This window comes from Calypte anna, chromosome 4B (genome assembly GCF_003957555.1).
Source record: "Calypte anna isolate BGI_N300 chromosome 4B, bCalAnn1_v1.p, whole genome shotgun sequence".
NCBI classification, from domain to species: Eukaryota; Metazoa; Chordata; class Aves; order Apodiformes; family Trochilidae; genus Calypte; species Calypte anna.
The window spans coordinates 10,853,820-10,874,229 of NC_044249.1; positions in this window are offsets into that span (position 1 = coordinate 10,853,820).

The following is a 20,410-nucleotide window of genomic DNA, read 5'->3' on the forward strand; positions in this document are numbered from 1 at the left end:
TTTCCAGACTGCCCTTGTGCTTTACAGCAATCCTTTTTGTGGTCTGGGCAAAAGGTAACAGGTGAGCTTCTGGTAGCCACGCAATGCTGGAATATCCCACAGGATTCGAGCCTGTGGGAAGCTGACCAATATGTAGCCTGCGGAGGGAAAAGATGTTGAGAAATGTCTCTGGCCCACACCAGAGCTGTCCAAGAGAAGTTCATTTTTTGGCACTGTCTGGTGTCCCTCTAGGGAGCAAGCAGGTGCAGAATGTCATTGTGTTCTCATTGTGATGAACTCGGGTGTGATCTGGTTTTGAGTTTTTCCTAAGTGTCTTAATTGTTAGAACACAGGGACTACATCTTTTGAAGAAAGACCAGGGAAAAAGGATTGGATGTTGCAATAATTATTGCATTTTTTGCCCAGTTTAGGTAAGACTCGCATCACCTAATTTTAGCACTCGAAAACTTAATTTTGAAGTTAGAGCTAGGCATATAGGAGCCCTTTTCCCCTCTCAGGAGAAGACAGCCTTTAAAATACATCTTCTACTCCAAATAGTGTTATGTATTCTGCGGACACCGCTTTTCTATTTGAAAGAACTGAAAATGAATGGCCTAGTAAGACAGATTGTGGTCAGTTTGACATCACTCTCAAGTAAAATTAGAACATAGCCAGGGGATATCTGAGGGATTGAGGGCCAGGGGATTCATAAGAAGAGGGAGTGGGACTGGATCACCCCATACAACTCCAAAATATCCATAGCCCCCCCACCCTCCACCCCCTCACTGGATTAACCCAGAGTACCCTAATACAACCCAGTGCCTCCTGGGACACCCCTCCCTCACCCCAGGACCTTTCTGTCCCATCTCTGCTCCACTCATCCCCAACATGTCCCCATTTTACCACAGAGAGACTCCAAAGCCAGTGACTTCCCCCCAGCTCCTAGTGTCCCACTGTTCCTCCTAGTGCCCCCAGTACCTACCAGTGCCACATCCCTCTTGCACAGATTCCTGAAGCGGTGTCTCTTCAGCACGCTTGGGGTGCTGCCTGTGTGAAGGATGCCATGACACCAGGCTGCCAATTCTACCTTTGTTCATACTGCCATCTGCTGCAGGAGACCTTCCTCCCCCGCGTCTGTTTGGGTCAGGGTGGATTTCTTGCTGACATCTTCCCACCTCAGCTTTCATCACTGGCACCTTCAGGCTCATGCTGCTGCTGTCCCCTGCTGTGGTGACACTGGGGAGATTTAATGGAGAGAGGCCTGAGGGGAGCCCATGGTGTGGACAGGAGGGTATGGAGGGCACTGCTTTGGACTGGGACAGGCCAGTAGAGCCAGTGTTCGAGAGAACACGTCTATTCAGCATTTGTGGTGAAGCCTGAGAGAAAGAAAACAATTAGATATATTTTAGTGCTTGAAAAAGATACTCCAGGAATCAAAGATTATGTGAATATAATTCCTAAAAAGAGTATTCTGATTTGGGAGTAGTTTCTCCTACCTCTGAGGTTTATAAAACCTGTCATAGGTACATTGAGAAGCGAAACAAAGCCTAAATTTTGAAGAAATGGCTTATCTCATTTAATGTGCTATCAAGTAAAAACAGAACTCTATAACAACATTCACATAAAATGTGTTATATTTTGAAAGTATAATAACATCTCATCCATTTTCCCACAGTTCTTTCAAGATAAACCTGTTACTAAGCATTTGTTTTGAAGACTAGGAAAAAAAAAGTTTTTAGTACTTGAAAAAAAAATGCTCTAGGAAGTACAGCATATGGGAATTCTGACTTAGGAGCAGTTTCTCCTATCAATGTGCTTAAGAGCTATTGCTTTACAAAACATGTTAGAAACACTAAGAAGCGAAACACAGCCTAAATATGGAACAAGCTATCAAGTAAAAAGAGAATCCCACAACTTTCACATCAAATTCTTTATAGTTTGAAGGTGTTACAGCTTGATATTCATCTTCCAACACCTCTTTCAAGATAAACCTTTTACTAAGCATTTGTGTTGAAGCCTGACTGGGAAAAAAACAATAAAATAGCATTTAGTGCTTAAAAAAGGGCTCCAGGAAGCAAAGTATATGGGAATTCCGATTTGCGAACAGTTTCTCCTATCTATGCAGTTGAAAGCAATTGCTTTAAAAAGCATTTCTTAGGTCCATTGAGAAGCGAAACAAAGACTAAATTTTGATGAAACAGCTCATCTCTTGTAATATGCTATCAAGTAACTAGAGAACACCAGAACAACATTCACATCACATTCTTTATAGTTTGAAGGTGTTACAGCTTGATATTCATCTTTATGTCTACAAATTTTTGAGAGACCATGTTTATATAGAATTTGTGATGAATTCTGACAGGAAGAAAACAGTACTGGTACTTAGAAAAACTGTCCATGAACAAAGAACAGGGGAATGTCATTCTTGTCAACTGGATTCCGATGTGGGAACTTCTGCTATCTATGCAGTTTAGAGCCATTGCTTTACAAAACATTTCTTAGGTACATTGAGAAGCGATACAAAGCCTAACTATGGAACAATATTTGTGGTGAAGCCTAAGGATTTTGCCACCTGGACAATGTTATGTCCTAGTACAAGGTTCCGCTAGTGGGGATGGGTAGATAAAGTTTAATGTAACTAGAAAGAGCACTTTGAGGCGTAAATTGTAGATCATGCAACAGATATCAGGATACAATATAGGTATAGTGAGCCACAGAATAAACGATTCTGATTGTGCACAGCAATAATGGTCCATGCCTTCCTGTGCGTGAATTGCCATGGGTGGGTGAAGGCACACAGGACTTTTCCATGTTCACTGCTTGGCAAAAATGGGAGAGCGGCCAAGGAGACAAAAGGTTGAGGTTTTAGGTACTAAAGGAAAGCTGGAGCCTGATTATTGGTGGTGCTTGCAATAGGGTTCTATGGGAGGGTGAGGGCCTGCGGTTTTCAGAGGTCACTCTTTGCCATTGAGAGGAAGGTCTGGCTGTTTGTAATTTTATAGTTGGAATAGGTAAAAATTAGAAAACAGCCGTACAGACGAATAGTTGATGTCTAAGGTACTAAAGAAAAGTCGAAGTTTGATTCTTGTTGGTGCTGTGCTTAGGGTTCCATAGGAGGTTGAGAGCCAGCAGGAATTTTCAGTGGTCTGAAATGCCTGAGCTTTTAGATACTAAAGAAAGGGCAGAATGGGAGGGACAGAAGTAGTTTTCAGTGGCCACTCTTTGCATTTGGGTGCCATGTCCAGTTGCATGGAATTTTAGAGTTTAAATCGGCAAAGATGTGAGAGTAGCTGAGGAGACAAACAGTTGAGATTTTTAGGTACTAAAGAAAACCGTGAACAGCATTTTTGGTGGTGCTGTGGATAGGGTTAAATGGAATGGTGACGGCCAGCATGTTTTTTCAATGGTCTGTGTTTGCCTTTGGGAGCCAGGGCTGATTGCACTGAATTTTGGAGCTGAAATTGAAAAAAAAAAAAAGGTGAGCAGCTGGGGTGTTGAACATTTGAGGTTTTAGGTATTAAAGCAAACATATAGCCCAATTGTTGGTGGTGCTGTTGGTAGACTTCCATGGGAGGTTGAGGGCTGGCAGGAGTTTTCAGTGGTCACTCTTTGCCTTTAGGAGGCAGGATCATTTGTGTGGTATTTTGGAGCTGAAAATGGCAAAAATGGGAGAGCTGCCCAGAAAACAAACAGTTTGTGTTTTAGGTACTAAAGAAAAGAAGGAGCTCAACCATTCATGGTGCTGTGAGTAGGGTTCCATGGGAGGGTAAGGGCCAGCAAAATTTTCAGGAGTCATTCTTTGCGTTTGGAAGACAGCTCTGTTTGTGTGGAATTTTGGAGGCAAATTCCACAACAGTGGAAGAGGGGCCAAGAAGGATGGGGGAGAGTGGAACTTTTGAGGTTTGGGTACTAAAGCAAACCCGTAGCCCGACTATTGGTGGTGCAGTAGGTACAGTTCTATGAGAGGGTGAGGGCCAGCAAAAGTCTTCAGTGGTCACTCTTTGATTTTGGAAGCCAGGCCTATTTGTGTGGAATTTTGGAGGTGAATTTCACAACAGTGGGAGAGCTACCAAGGAGGGTTGTGAGGAGGTGGAACTTAGTAGCTTTTAGGTAACAAAAGACAAACCCATAGCCTGATTGCTGATTGTGCCATGGGTAGGGCTCTATGGGAGGGTAGGGCCAGCAGTAAATTTCAGTGGTCGCTCTTTTCATTTGGGTGCTAGGCCCAGTTGTGTGGAATTTTGAAGGTGATTTCCTCAACAGTAGGCGAATTGCCAGTAAGGGCCTGTCCACCTACCTGTTGTTCCTGTTCATAGAGCAGGATAGCAAATGCTTGTTTGTTTGTTTGTTTTTAAAGGCTTTGTGTCAAAATGCTCGCTAAATAAAAGAAATTTTACATTTTCATTATAAATGAACTCCCATGAAGTTCCAATGTCTCTGTAAAACTATACGTTGCAATAACAAAAATATTTGGGACTCTTCCTATCTTTATGTTTCTATTTCTGTTCCCCCTTTCATCACTCATAGCTACACAGATTTACGAATGAGCTGATCTCCTCTAGAACAGAATATATTGAGACAACCTGAAAATAAAGGGAGAAATAAACTCTTCCTTGCAGGAAATACATAATGTAGCTTTTATATCACCTGCAAACAGAAACTATATGAGTACCAGAATAATTTATTGAAAAATAAATACATTTACTAAAGCATTCAGTTTGTGTAACTTTCTAATAAGTAAGAAGAGTGTCATGTTACAAATATTTTCTGTTCTTATTTCTCTTTGTGAGTTACTGACAGACATCTGGTCTCATAGGTATCATGAATGTAAATGTGGTGTAGCTACACCAGTTTCATTGTTTAACTGAACCCTGCCTTGCTGAACATTCCCATAGGGGAGAAATGAGGTATCAGACATCATTCCTGAGGATATCATTTGTGTGGGTTTTGTCATATCACGACTAAGGCTGAAGGCTTTCACTCCTTAATAACCACATGATGTTATATTGGCTGTCTTAAGCTACCCAAGTGTTCAGGAGGAAGGGGAGACTTAGACACAGAAGATGGCCAACTCCAGTATGCTAGTATCAGGCACCCAGTCACACACTCCATTCTACAACCAGGATTCTTCCCACTATTGAGACACCAGAAAGGTAAGTTCTCTTTGGTGTTTTGTTATCTAGGGTAGAAGCAACCAAAGATGTCTTCACTGTATGGTGATGCCAAACTTTGCTGCTGTCCTTCCTATGCTTAGGTGCTGAAAGCAGCAGAATCACTGTGCTGTCACTGACAGAGATCACTGAGCCTAACTCTGAAGAAGTAAAATAGATCCATCTTAAGCCTTAACTCTTTTGTGGATCCTGAAGGTTTCCCCAGTTCTGCCAAATTTTGTGAGAAAATTGAGACTCTGTCTTTCTATGGTATGTAGGAGATGGCTGGGACTGTGAAGTCATCAATGCCAACAAGAGATATAGGAGACCGCTCTGACCCAGACACTTTGTGCCCAAAGCCTGTAAGATGCCTATGATGCACAATGCCCACAGAGAGAAACTGCAAAGAAAAGAGGAGACAAATAATTAAGATCCAACTGATTTACCACAGTTTTGACACTTCCTCCCTAGAGAAAAATCTGTTTGGTGGAGTAATTTATCCAGAGCTTTAGTGTAACATTTTCATTAATGGCCTGGAATATGGAGCAAGTCTGCTCCTGCTGATTCACAAAACTGAGAGGAGTGTCTAATACACCAGGGGGCCATGCTGCCATCCAGAGGAACCTCAACAGGCTGAGGCAATGAACAGACGGTGAAGCAATGGACAGACAGGATCCTCATGAAGAGCAATGAGGGGATGCGCAGTCTTGTACCTGTGGAATAATAGAATAACTCCTGTGCACCAGGACATTCTGGGGACTGAGTAGCTTGAAAGCAACTTCCCAGAAAATGATCTGGACCCCAGTTTTAACCTGAGGCAGCAATGTGCCCTTGCCACAAAGATGGCTAACAGTATCCTTGGCTGCACTAGAAATGTTGCAGCAAGTTTAGGGAGATGATCCTTCACCTCTGCGTAGCATTTGTAATGCCACACCTGGAGTAGTGTGTCCAGTTCTGAGCTCTCGAGTACACAAGAGAGTTGGAGCTACTGGCAAGTCCAGCCACTAAGATGATTTAGGGACTGGAACACTTCTCCTATGAGGAAAGGCTGAGAGAGGGACCGTTTAGCCTAGAGAAGATCTCCATCCTTGGCAATACTCAAAAGCCACCTAGGAGTGTACTGGGATGCAGAATGACTGACACCACGGGGTCTTTTTGAGCATCAGCACTTTATTCATGAAACATCTCTATTTTTATACTCGTCATTATTTTGTTCATGAGTACAGGCATGGTTCGTGTTACTTTATAATTGATTATTATGAGCTGGTCATACATACTTGTTGCAAGCTGCTAGGTTACCACTACTTTGTTTACGCAAAGCAGAGCCTCCTCTAATTGGCTAGTGTCATCCTCCTAAAAAGCAAAATATGTACTATTTGACTCTTCATCAGCATTTTGTTACGTCTGTTATCTACATTCCTCTTACCCAAAGTCACCAACTGCTTTTTCCTCAAGGGTAAAGTGCTAGTACATCTAGGCCAAAGTCTTCAAAATTTATCTGCTACAGGCATGTTCCTTGGAAATCTGCCCCAGGTGACACTGTCTGAGCTGAGAGAGTTGGACAAGATGTTCTCCACAGGTCCCTTCCAACCTCAACTATTTTCTCTTTCTCTATGTCCTTCGAAGTGCTAGAAACAACATGTGTTAAGAGTAAGTTCATGTTCAATTACACTTGTAACCTCTTCACTTTCATTACAAAAAGCATCACAAAGAAAGGAAACCAAATCCACCAGAGAAAGTGGAAATATACACACACATACATAAAACCATTCCTAAGATAGAATAATACAAAAGTGTATAATGCAGTAAATACAAATGAAGAATATTTGAAAACTTATTTATTTGTAAACATTTTGCCACCACACACCATGTAAATTTACACTACAGACTAATTCACACCAGCTTTTATGCAAATCTGGCCATAAAAATTGGACACTATTCCTTGATACATGGGTCAGGAGGTATTTGTAACTGAGAATTCTGTCAACTTTTCCAAAATACTTTAAAAATAATATTAAAATTTAATTGCGAAGGTGAGAAGTGTGCCAGTTCTGGTTGTGCTCAACAACTCTAAAACTCCTTTTCTACTAACTGTACATATCAAAAACAACTCTCAAGCAGAGGTGGCTGATGAGCAGTGCCCACACACACATAAAAGAATCTTTTAGAAACTTATTTATGGTACCATGACTAGTGCAACCCCACCTTGAAGTAGGTGAAATTGAAGAATGGGGTCAGGGTTATAAAAGAGGTAACATGACACAGCAAGTCAGTGAGAATGTGAGAGGAAACCCTGCGCTTCCTGAGCCCTGATTTCTTACTTACTATTAAGAATGCACCCATATGGAGGTCATCTCTGTAAATTATTTTTTTTTTTACTGCATGTTTTAAGGTGTTACACAAAGCTTTTGTTTACAACACTTACCACCATTAGATCATGTCCTTTGGTTTTAAAGGCTCCTGTTTAATGTTGGAGAATATTTACATGATGTGTCTGCTATTTCTTCTTTCTGAGTTTTTGTTTTAGCCTAGGTCCAGTTGTGTTACTATCAGCATTTTTTCATATTTTTAATGTCACAGGAGATGGAATAATCATGTCTTCTACTATCTGCAGTGAACTCAGGTAGATTTTCTCCCTCTTTATGAATAGCAATGCCATTTGCTTGGTAAAGATAATGCAAAATTGGCAAAGGTACTGTGTACAAACCTGCAGGTCAGCACAGATTATTACAACTTCCAATTTCATGTGCAACCTGCCTGGCCAAAATGAGCTCAAGGACAGAGCAAGGTTGAGGCTGCTATGGAGATGAAATCTAAAAATCATCAGTTTACTGCAAAACACCTGTGTGGCACTAACTGGAGACAGCCATTCACAGGGAGATAAGGTTTTTGGCAGAGGGAGCTCAGCAATCTGATAATGCTTTTTAGTGGAAAGAGCCACATGCAACTTTGGGTATGTTGAAGAGAACATTGAAAGGACATTCTAATCAGCAATTAGCCCAGGGAGCAAGCAATACGGTAAAACATCCTGCGACATTTTAGGAGATTACTTCGGTAGCAACAACAGACACGCACCCCCCTAAAGTTACTATGCTCTCCAAGGCAGCATGTCTTTATTATCACTGCCCACTAATATTGTTTTGTGTTTTTTTAACACTGTTGGTAATGAAAATGTTGTATAAATACATGCATCTGCCATTTAAAAGAAATATTAAAAGGGATTTTAAGTTATGAGTTTAATGGAGAGCAGATCATTTTTGACGTGGAAGTCATGGACACTGCACGCGACCGATGTGATCAAGCAAATGCCACTTTATTGCCAAGATAGCTCAGTCTATGTACACTTGCTGGCTCCCGCTGATGCACAAGCCATTTGTCAATTGGTTCGTTTGTGCTGTCCACAGCCTAAAGCAATAATTTGATTGGATGATGTCTTCTCATCAAGTGAAGGGTTCTCTTCAGCCATATCTTATCCTGTCCTGCTTTCAATCAGGTGTGCCCAGCTTTGTTCTGCTTTTTGTGATTGTTTGATCAAACTTGTAACAATGGTTGACCTTTGCAACATTCTGGAGGTCTGCTGTGCTTGCAGGTCCTTGAGGTCTGCTGCTTGTACAGGCCTCTGGCTTACAGATTAATCAGTTCCATTGTGTTTGGATTGTTCACTATGTGTCCATTGCTTTCTAAATAGCCCACAGATCATCTCAGTAAGTTTAGATTTTACAAGTACCAAAAAGCTTACTCAAGGTGAAATTATATGGAAAATGAAATATGGTAAACGCCAAATAACTTGGCAGCTGGACTAAGGTTCTGGTCTTTCTTTGCCGGGTCTGACCATTAAAACTCAATCTCTTCCTTTTCCCTTCTGTCTTCAAATGGATTTTCAGCTCTCTCTTGTTCTGTGGCATATCTTTGACAGATAGGATAAAGAACATTTCCAACCACACTAACCTAAAGCTTGATGACAAGAACCTTCTCTGGGGATGGAAGAAAAGGGTTTGGGTATCTTCTGGATGCAGAAGTTATTGAAGCTCAATCTTCTCAATGCTAGATGACTTTTCTCATAGTATTAGACAAATACGTGTGGACATCATCACTGTCACATCTCTCTCTCCCTCTCTCTCTCGAAAAAAGAAAAAGTTTATAAGTCCAGCATTTGTCTTCATGCTAGAGGATTAGAGCTCCCAAGGTAGCAATGTGTGGTGAGAGGAGCAGGTGGTGAGGTGGAGAGGAAGGGCTCAGGGCATAGTCCCAGCACATATGGCTTGGGTGCATCATAAAATATTTCAGCTCACCTCACTGTCATGACACATTGATGATAATTTGTTCTTTTGAAAGATATGCATAAATTTCTCAAAACACATGAAACGGTGTGTATCACTTGAAATAAATTAAGTTCTTTAAAGAATACCTCCTATCATAAGGGAATAGATCTCTTATTTACAAAGTTACCCTTTACCATTTTCTTGAGATATTTCAATATTTAGGAGAAAGAATATTTTGTGTGCCTGTTTTCAGTAATGATTATCACTCTGACATCTAACTTGCCTTGGGATTTAACTGCAGAAAAAAACCCCACATGTATAAACATTCTAACTTTTAAAAGGAATTTAAGGAGTTATTAATATTAATATGGGAGACTCCCCACGCACCCAGTGCTGTTTTGCCTATTGCAATTTTATTAATTAAATTAAACCATTAACAGAATATTGAGTCTTGGTCATTTATAACAGGGATGAAATAGTAAAGGAGGTTAAGTAGTTAAGAGCTGGATCCACCAGATTTCATATCATTGTAGCATGATGTTATCAAGCTCCGTGGAGTTGTCACAGCACAGAAAGCTCATTTGAGTTCTGCTTCTCTGCCAAGAAGTAGTACAGGATTCCTGTCTTCACTTGAAACCTTTAAAAATTATTTTTCTTCAGTTAAATTCTTCTAAGTTCAAGAGCAATCTAAGATCAAAAACGGACATAAAATTAAGTATTCTGGAACAATGCTTTTTAAAATTGCAAAAGAAATGCACCTAAAACTTTTATAAACTAAGAGAATGAACTCGCTGTAGTTCAAGGCCAAATTAAAGGATGCAGATAATCTACGTGCCTGGTGCCATCTAACGGTAGTTTGGAGGTAAAACCATCATAAATTGCACTAATTTTTTTCCTTCCATTTTCCATTGCAAAAATGTCAGGCCTTGGGAGAGAGAGGGAAAAAAATAGTCCTCTGTTTTCTAGAAGAAATAAGTAGTCACCTGAGTAAGCCTAAATTCAAAATACACTCAGTACCATTGGTAGCACTGAAAATTAAAATTAATGTTAAAAATTTCTACAGTGTTCAAAACAAAGTCCTTTCAAGTATTCTATTCATCATATTAGAAGGCACAGTGCAGATTATTAGCTCATACTGACTCCTTTTAAAATTAATATCTTTTAAATCATATTTAAAAATCTGAACTATCTTTCCCAGTTGCACCACTCTTACACTGTTATTGGTGAAAGAATGCAGTACTGTTATTTGTAATATATCATGGTTTATGTTTTAAAACAGCATTAGCCAACTTGAAAAGTAACATTCTAGTAGATTGACAGCTGACTTATCTGTAAGCTGTACTTATCCTGCAAATTTTAATGCTACCAAGACTATTGAAAACAAACCTGATCAAAAAAAAGCACAAAAAAGAAAATTAACTCAGTATTAAAATGCCTGTTAAAAGGTGCAGCATTATATTAATTCTGGAGTCAATTCTAGATAAATAAACCACCAAAGGAATCCTGGATGAAAGACACAATGGAATGCAGTAAAGAAGCTCACACACAGCAAAGCAACTTCAAGATAGCAAAGTAATTTAAAGACTATAGATTTAAAAATAACTTTTAAATAAAGAATCAGTGATGGTGTTTGGCTGTGCTGGTGTCCTACCCTATGTCCTGAAAAGCTTTTCCTGCTAACCAACCAAATGCCACATTCTCCTATAGTACAGAAACTAAAAAGTTGATTAAGAAAATAAGTTTCACAAACAATCATGGAACCTCATCCAGCTGAGAACTGCATCACCCAGTAGATGACTTACAAATAATCGCGAGATGGGCTGAGGAAGAGAGGGAGCAAGAAATCTGACCTGCATAAAAAAAATTATCTCAACGTCTGCAATGAATTTTGAGTGCTGGCAGCTAAATGGATGGGCAGCATTCTAAAACATTAAGGAGAATCAAAATGATGCACAGAAAATACATAAGAAGGCCAAAGGCTAGCTATTTCTATAGGCTCATAAGCAGAGCATCTTCTGAAGTATGAAAAGAAATCAATCCAAAGAGCTTGAGATCTATCAGAAAAGGCAAAACACCAAGGCTCTCTGTTGGCCAGGTTAAGACTTCCTTTCTCTGCACAGGAAAAACTGGTTTTATTGAGGCTTAATATGACAAGTTGTTAATGTGATATGAGAGCTTTTGTAGCAAACCGAACTTTCATTTTATACATCATTTTGCCATGGTGGAAAGAGAGACCTGTCTACATAACCCTGAGGGTAAAAAAGTAATAATTTGGGAATGAGCTCTACAAGTGAATAATGTCTTCTAGTCTGCTGAATAGGAGTGTGACCAAGGTTGCCTTCAGAAAAGTAGAGGCATATCAGTGACAATTGGCATGGGAAAGCAATCATTAAATGTTGTAGAAAAGCCAAGCTCAATAGGGGATATTATCTTCCACAAAATAAAAAATCTGTCATAATACCAAGCTGTAACTAAGAAACAGAACTATGACTAAAGAATTGTAAGAGACCTAAATTAAATACAACTGGGAGAAAATTAAGGTTTTAGTATGAGATAATAAAAGCAATGATAGCCAGCTCGTGGTATGCCAGAACATGTAACTCAGCCTGTCATTTCTCTGAGAGTCCTTCACAATTGGTCAGGAAGCAGGCTGTCAGCCACAGAAATCATTTGCTAACCCACAGCAGTGTTCCTGCTGCTCACTCTTTCCAAGAACCCTGCAGCCTTCCTCCTGTGACACAGCTGGATGTGCCCCAAACACAAACTATAGGCATTGTCATCATACACAGCACACCCCTTCAGTAATATGTGTGTGTCCCTATCACACTTCACTGGGCTATGGTCAGGCGGAGACCGCAGCTGAAGCTACGTGACAGGTAAGCATGGATTCCTTGGTGACTGGGCTGGGGGCTATTAGATTGACTTGGAGAAGAAGCTGGGTGACACTGACCTCAACGAAGTGAAGGCAATGAAGAGAAGTGTGGTAGAGCTTAAGACTTGTAACAGAGAAATAAAGGTGAGATGATAGGAGAATGTGAAGGGAAAAGTAGCAAACACACATTGTAAGGTAACTACACCTTCATGATGAAATTATTGTTGGAACATCTTGATGACATGAGAAGAAAAAGATGAAGAACATTAAAGCAGAAGAAATACAAAGATTAAGAAAGACATTACTTCACAAACTCAAAAGACCAAACTTTTCAAAACTATTTAATTGGCCGTGGAAAAATAATGTGTTAAAAGATAAAGGGAAATATCAGGAAGTTCTTACTACAAAAGAAATTCAGAACAACTTTTGAAAATATACAACTCTTAGCATTACAGCATATACAAGAAACATAAAGAAATGTACTGACACATTGTAAAGGAAAATATATTTCCTTAAAGAGAGAGAAAAATAAGAATTCCAAAATGCACACCCTAAGGTTTTTTTACCAGGCAGGGGTGTGCATCACGGGAGAAACAAGTTGTCCTGGTTTGGGCCAGGATAAAGGTGGTTTTCTGTTTCTGTACTTTTGCTTTTAGCTAAGTCCCTTGTAAGTAGTTGCATTTGCTGAAATTAACAGCAAGTTTCTCATGCAGTGTGTGTGCTTTTAGGATTGATAACACTTGATGTTTATAGTTACTGCTAGAGACTGGTATGCAGGGCCAAGGACACTGCTTTCCTCAGCTCTGAGGAAAATATTTTACCGTCCAGGAGGACACAGAGGCCCCACCTGAGCCCTCCTTTGGGGAGGAACAGACAAGATAGATGCCAGAATTGACCAAACAGAGTATTCCATCCCATATACGTCACACTCACTATAAATTTGAGGCATCACGTGGGCCGAGCCAGATCTTTTCCTGCTTCCCTTCCTTCACCCGGCATCCTGGAAGGATCCTGTCTGTTCATCTGCCTGTGGTCCTGATCCGTGCCAGCCCATATCTGTGTGTTCCTGCCTCCAGTTCCCGACTGCTGCCGACTCCAGGAGTCCAGCCTGGACTTTCCCAGGGCTGCCCTACAGCCTCGGTGGTGACGTGAGAGTTTATTGGGGGGAAGGGGGGAGGAATGTGGTTTCCATTTTCCTGTATATTTGTATATATTTAGTAATTTTTTCCCTATTTACCATTACTGTTTCATTAAAGTTGTGTAGTTTAGTTTCCAACCCATAAGTCTCTCTCCCTTATTCTCTCTCCTTTCTTCATTGAGGGGAGAGAGAGATTAAAGAGAGCGTCTGTTATTCGGTTTAATTGCCGGGTCAGTGTTAAACCGTGACAGATTTATTGGCGCCCAACGTGGGGCCCGAGCTACTTGGCTCGAGTCCAGTTTAAATTTTGACTAAATTGCCTGAACAGTTTGAATTCCAACTCCAGTGAAAGAATGGCTTTCCTGAGCTGGAATCAGACCTTGTTCTTTGGAAATTTCACAGGGTTGGAGATTAAACCAATCGTGCCGTACCTTTGGTATTTAGGGTATGTGATGTGTATTTTTGCAGCTGGAATTGCTGTTACTTTGTGGTTTGTCTTTCGTAAGAGCTGCTTAAGAACCATCATTGCAATATTGTCCTCAATACTGGTGTATATCATGGTGCATGGTGCAGTAGTGTTTCATACAGAGATAAAAAACTTGGTTGGTAATTACACTCCCAGTTTTAATTTGGAAAATTATACCATTCCATCGTATTTTGGGCTGACTCCACCTGATTTTAGTAACAGTAGCATTTCATCTCTCAATCTTTTAGTGGGTGTTGTTAATCTCTCTCATATATTGGTGAGGAGTAACACAAAAACCACAGTAATGAGATTGAGTATGCCTTTTCGGAGGCCGAGAGTTGCTGTTCGGAGAGTGAGAGCTGCTCCTCGTACAGAGAGCACCCCCACTCCTGCCTCCCCAGCCGCTTCTCGCCCCCCCTCACGCAAGGGCACAACTCAGATAAGGCCGGCCAGCATCGCCAGTGTTTCTGCTTCAGCTCCAGTTGCTGTGTCTACTCCCACAGACACTGCTGCTGCTCAGAAAACAAGCCCTGCTGCTGCCACTGCTGCAGATGCCTCAGCCTCTCCCCCTCAGCCCACACAGTTACTTGTTAACCCTGTAACTAGGAGAAAAGGAAAACAAGGGAAATCAGAAACGAGCCGTAACCCTTCCAAGTCTGAACAAGATGACCAGGTGATAGAGGAAATAGAGGATAATGGCTCTCCTCCCAGACCAGGTAGAGCAGCTAGTGCAGAGTCAGATGAGGACTCAGACTCAGAATCTGCTCAGCTCTATTCCATGAGAGACTTGCGTACTCTGAGAAAAGATTTCAGCCGTTTTCCAGGTGAACCACTTCTCTCTTGGTTACTCCGATGCTGGAATGAGGGGGCTGCTACCATAACATTAACTCAGAAGGAAGCCAGGCAGTTGGGATCCCTGGCCAAAGATGCAGGTATTGATCGGGCATTTGGGGAAAAGGCTGGAACTACCAGCCTGTGGAAACGACTCTTGTCAGCTGTAAAGGAGAGATATCCCTATAAAGAGGAAATAGACTGCCCACAGATCAAAGCACGCAACCTTGGAAAAGCTATCAGGTATCTCGAAGAATTGGCTGTGCGAGACGTGATCTATAATAATGATGACATTGAAGATCCCTATCATGTACCATGCCCTAAACCTATGATGCAAAGGTTTGTGCATGCTGCACCACCACCTTTTAATCATACACTATCAGTAATGCTATGGGTTCCTGCAGAGGTAGATACAACTGTGGGTGATGTGATTAAAACTGTACGAGAGTGTGAAGATGCTGTCATAGCCCCTTGTCGGGCCTGGGTCTCAGCTATCAAGAGAGCATCTGAGGAATGGCATTCACCCCCTTCTCCTCAGACAGACGGAGGACGCCGCATTGCAGCCATTAAGAGGAGATGCCCTCCTATGAGACAGAATCGAGAGAAACAGAAATCAGCAAGAGGGACCCTATGGGTAATCCTGTGTGAGTGTGGGGAGGACATGAAAAAGTGGGACAAAAAACCTACTGCTGCCCTACAGGACCGAGTGATTGAGTTGATAAGTAAGCCGAAGGCAAAAGGAGGTCCTTCTAAAAAGATGGCTGCTCAAGTGTCCAGTGTGGAGTTACCCAACCCAAAAATGCTGGTGACTCAAGATCCATGCACATCAGGTGTGAGTACTGGGGATGCAAGCTCCAGTAATGCACATACTGACAATCCTGTATGTGCTCAAGCTTAGAGGTGCCCTGCCTCCAGCCAGGTGGAGGAGAGGGACAACCGAATCTATTGGATTGTGTGGATTCGATGGCCTGGCACATTAGAGCCACAAAAGTATAAAGCCTTGGTGGACACTGGTGCACAGTGCACCCTAATGCCATCGAATCAGAAAGGCACAGACTCCGTCACTATTTCTGGAGTGACGGGGGGATCTAAAGAACTGACTATTGTGAAGGCTGATGTGAGCCTCACTGGAATAAAGTGGCATAAACACCCAATAGTGACTGGTCCAGATGCTCCGTGCATCCTTGGCATAGACTACCTCAAGGGAGGTGATTTCGAGGACCCGAAAGGGTACCGCTGGTCCTTTGGTACTGCAGCTATTAAGACTGAGAATGCAGAATGGCTGCATACTTTGTTTGGCCTTTCAGATAAATCCTTTGTAGTGGGATTGCTGAGGACTACAAACCAGCGTCTGCCAACTGCTACTTCAGTAGTGCATCGTAGACAATATCGTGTCAACAGAGATGCTGTGGTCCCCATTCACAAGCTGATCCGGCAATTAGAGAGCCAAGGAGTGATCAGCAAGACTCATTCACCCTTCAACAGTCCTGTATGGCCAGTGAAAAAGCCAAATGGAGAGTGGAGGCTGACAGTGGACTATCGTGCCCTGAATGAGGTTACACCACCACTAAGTGCTGCTGTGCCGGACATACTAGAACTTCAGTATGAGCTGGAGTCAAAGGCAGCCAGGTGGTATGCTACTATTGATATTGCTAATGCATTTTTTGCTATTCCTATAGCACCAGAATGCAGAGCACAGTTTGCCTTCACCTGGAGAGGTGTCCAGTACACTTGGAATCGACTGCCCCAGGGGTGGAAACACAGTCCTACCATCTGCCATGGACTGATCCATGATACCTTGGAAAAGGGTGGAGCTCCAGAACATCTACAGTACATCGATGACATCATTGTATGGGGTGACTCAGCAAAGGAAGTCTACGAGAAAGGCAAGAAGATAATTGAAATCCTCCTAGAGGCTGGTTTTGCTATTAAGAGGAGCAAGGTCAAGGGACCTGCACAAGAGATACAGTTTCTGGGAGTTAAGTGGCAAGATGGACGTCGCCACATCCCAATGGACGTGATTAACAAAATAACTGCTATGGCCCCACCAACTACCAAAAAGGAAACTCAGTCCTTTTTAGGAACTGTTGGTTTCTGGAGAATGCATATTCCTCTTTATAATCAGATTGTGAAACCTCTCTATGAGGTTACCCGGAAGAAGAAAGACTTTAAATGGGGCTCAGAACAACAAGCTGCTTTTGAGAATATTAAACAGGAGATTGTACAGGCAATGGCCCTTGGACCAATTCGAACAGGGCCAGACATCAAAAATATTCTTTACACCGGAGATGGAGGTGATGGTCCTTCATGGAGCCTCTGGCAAAAAGCTCCAGGAGAGACTCGAGGCCGACCTCTAGGATTTTGGGGTCGAAACTACAAAGGCTCCGAAGCCAACTACACAGCTGCTGAAAAAGAGATATTGGCCGCATACGAAGGAGTTAGAGCTGCTTCAGAAGTGATTGGTACTGAAGCACAGCTCCTCCTAGTGCCACGATTACCTGTACTAGGTTTTATGTACACAGGTAGAGAATCTTCCCATCATGCTACCGATGCTACCTGGAGTAAATGGATTGCTTTACTCTCACAGAGAGCTAGGATAGGAAGACTTAATCGTCCAGGAATTATAGAAGCAATAACACATTGGCCAGAAGGCAAACACTTTGGAATGCCACCAGGAAAAGTGGTAAAACGGGCTGAAGAAGCCCCACCATACGACCAGCTACCAGAGAATGAAAAACAATATGCTCTTTTCACTGATGGATCCTGTCGTCTGGTAGGAGGCCATCGAAGGTGGAAAGCTGCCGTATGGAATCCTACACGACTAGTTGCAAAAACAGATGAAGGAGATGGTGAATCAAGTCAATTTGCAGAAGTAAAAGCTATCCAATTGGCTTTGGACATTGCTGAACAAGAAAAGTGGCCGAGACTTTATCTCTATACTGACTCATGGATGGTAGCAAATGCCTTATGGGGTTGGTTAAAGCAGTGGAAGCAAAACAACTGGCAACGTAGAGATAAACCTATCTGGGCTGCTGAACTCTGGAAAGACATTGCTATTAGGTTAGAGAAACTTGATGTAAAAGTGCGTCACGTAGATGCCCATGTACCTTCATATCGAGCTACCGAGGAACATCGAAACAACCAACGAGCAGATGAGGCTGCTCAAGTGTTCCAAATAGATCTGGACTGGGACCATAAAGGTGAACTGTTTTTGGCCAAATGGGCCCACAATGCTTCAGGTCATCAAGGCAGGGATGGAACATATCGATGGGCTCGTGACCGAGGGGTGGATTTATCTTTGGACTCTATTTCGCAGGTTATCCACGATTGTGACATATGTGCTGCAATTAAGCAAGCTAAAAGGTTGAAACCTCTATGGTATGAAGGGAGATGGTCAAAATATAGGTATGGGGAGGCCTGGCAAGTCGACTACATCACATTGCCTCAAACTCGCCAGGGTAAGCGCTATGTGCTTACAATGGTGGAGGCAAGTACAGGATGGCTGGAAACATATCCTGTGCCTCATGCCACAGCCCGGAACACTATCCTGGGCCTAGAGAAACAAGTCTTGTGGAGACATGGTACACCAGAGAGAATTGAGTCAGATAATGGAACTCATTTCAAAAATAATCTCATAAATAATTGGGCCAAAGAACATGGTATTGAGTGGATATACCATATCCCCTATCATGCACCAGCCTCAGGTAAAATTGAAAGGTACAATGGTCTGTTAAAAACTACCTTAAAAGCAATGGGTGGTGGAACTTTCAAAAATTGGGACAAGCACTTAGCAAAAGCCACCTGGTTAGTTAATACCAGGGGTTCCATCAATCGAGCTGGTCCTGCTCAGTCAGATCTTCTACACACAGTAGATGGGGACAAAGTGCCTGTGGTGCATGAGAAAAATCTGCTAGGGAAAACAGTTTGGATTTATCCTGCCTCGGGCAAAGGTAAACCCATTCGTGGGGTTGCTTTCGCTCAAGGGCCTGGACACACTTGGTGGGTGATGATGAAAGATGGAGAAGTACAATGTGTACCACAAGGGAATCTAACACTAGGTGAGAATTCCTAATTTCTGCTTGTTTAATTTAATCAGTAATGCATAGACTCTTTGGGAGTCATGAACTTGTATCCCACCATAACTACTGTTATGTGAACTGTTGCATAAACTAACAGTGTTCTATGAGTGTTTTTCAGGATGATTTTGTGGTGATGAAACCAGAACTAGGTTCATCGGCTGGCATCCAGTAACTTCCTTGAAATTACCATCTGCAACCTGCAACTTGTGGACCATGGACATGAACTGTGAAGACTGGTCCTTCTTTTGAGAATCTGCTACAATACATGAACATCTGCAATTGTAGACTGAATTACTTAGTGAATTTTAGCACTGAGAGATAGTAATAATTTGTGTATAGATGTGTTTAAGGATAAGAGTTAGTAATGATTAGAGTATGACGCAAATGGTATGGAATAAGGGGTGGAAGATAAATCTGTCACGGTTTAACACTGACCCGGCAATTAAACCGAATAACAGACGCTCTCTTTAATCTCTCTCTCCCCTCAATGAAGAAAGGAGAGAGAATAAGGGAGAGAGACTTATGGGTTGGAAACTAAACTACACAACTTTAATGAAACAGTAATGGTAAATAGGGAAAAAATTACTAAATATATACAAATATACAGGAAAATGGAAACCACATTCCTCCCCCCTTCCCCCCAATAAACTCTCACGTCACCACCGAGGCTGTAGGGCAGCCCTGGGAAAGTCCAGGCTGGACTCCTGGAGTCGGCAGCAGTCGGGAACTGGAGGCAGGAACACACAGATATGGGCTGGCACGGATCAGGACCACAGGCAGATGAACAGACAGGATCCTTCCAGGATGCCGGGTGAAGGAAGGGAAGCAGGAAAAGATCTGGCTCGGCCCACGTGATGCCTCAAATTTATAGTGAGTGTGACGTATATGGGATGGAATACTCTGTTTGGTCAATTCTGGCATCTATCTTGTCTGTTCCTCCCCAAAGGAGGGCTCAGGTGGGGCCTCTGTGTCCTCCTGGACGGTAAAATATTTTCCTCAGAGCTGAGGAAAGCAGTGTCCTTGGCCCTGCATACCAGTCTCTAGCAGTAACTATAAACATCAAGTGTTATCAATCCTAAAAGCACACACACTGCATGAGAAACTTGCTGTTAATTTCAGCAAATGCAACTACTTACAAGGGACTTAGCTAAAAGCAAAAGTACAGAAACAGAAAACCACCTTTATCCTGGCCCAAACCAGGACACAAGTGCTAACTGCAATACAGAACTGGGGACAGAAGTGATCCAAAACCCTGTGAAATACCATGTCCCAGGTTCACTGAGAGAAGCTTAGAGTTTTAGCAGAAGTATGGGGGGTCACCACCACCTCTCAATACCTTCCAGATGAATCTTTGGAGAAATAAGAAAGATCCAGTTGAGTCTGTTGTGATAAGCAGATCTGCCTAACCATGCCAAGAACAAGCCATCTACACTGAAATCTACACTGAAATACAAACCATCTACATCTTCAAGCCATCTACACTGAAATACAGCAGAATTAATTTGGTAAACCAAAAAGCATTGGGATTTTTTCTTTCATGTGTTTTTAAAAGTAAAACAGTTGGAGGAGAAAAGTGGGAATATTAATCATAAGCTCTACTATTTTTGCCTGGCCTCGTGCAATAGGGCTTTCA